Here is a 564-nt window from a genome sequence, read left to right on the forward strand (position 1 = left end):
TATCTATCTATCTATCTATCTATCTATCTATCTATCTATCTATCTATCTATCTGCCTATCTATTTATACAAAGGGTCTCTATATATTGTCCTGGAACTTGCTCTGTAGACCAGGCTGGCCTCTAACTCATAGAGATTCACCTGCCTCTGCCTCCTGAGTGCTGAGATTAAAGGTATGTGTCACCACACAGAGCTAAAATTCGTTTTTCTGATTCCTTGTTGTAAAGAGGATTTCTGAGTCACAAATTAGTCTCCTGAATGGATCTGCCTATTACTTGAGAATGGCTGGGCCAGAATTGTTGCCATAGGCACTTGAACTGGTTATGTTCCTTACAATTAATACAATGATTAACTTGTGCAGTCTTCTGGTTAATGGTGGTTTTCCCTCAGCAAATATTTATTGAGTATCTGCAGTTCAGCAGGCTAGGTCAGAGATTGGAAATACAACACTGAAGAGAGCTGGCAAGGTCCTTTAATTAGACTCATGGTGGTTCTGGGCATGATTAACCCTAAATTGGCTGACCCAGTCAAATGAGCTTCTTTTTTTTTTTTTTTTTTTTTTTTT

General features: G+C 38.5%; 1 protein-coding gene and 1 long non-coding RNA gene across 4 annotated transcripts in view; one reads left to right on the top strand and one right to left on the bottom strand.

Annotated features, from left to right (window-relative positions):
- Window positions 1-564, bottom strand: part of Dtnb (dystrobrevin beta) — a 204225-nt gene that overhangs the window by 22705 nt on the left and 180956 nt on the right. The gene's annotated exons all lie outside the window — the stretch shown is intronic.
- The window catches only part of LOC114630014, a 4711-nt gene that overhangs the window by 783 nt on the left and 3364 nt on the right, over window positions 1-564 (top strand). The window lies entirely within an intron of this gene.

Source organism: Grammomys surdaster, unplaced genomic scaffold (assembly GCF_004785775.1).
Source record: "Grammomys surdaster isolate TR1022 unplaced genomic scaffold, NIH_TR_1.0 324, whole genome shotgun sequence".
NCBI classification, from domain to species: domain Eukaryota; kingdom Metazoa; phylum Chordata; class Mammalia; order Rodentia; family Muridae; genus Grammomys; species Grammomys surdaster.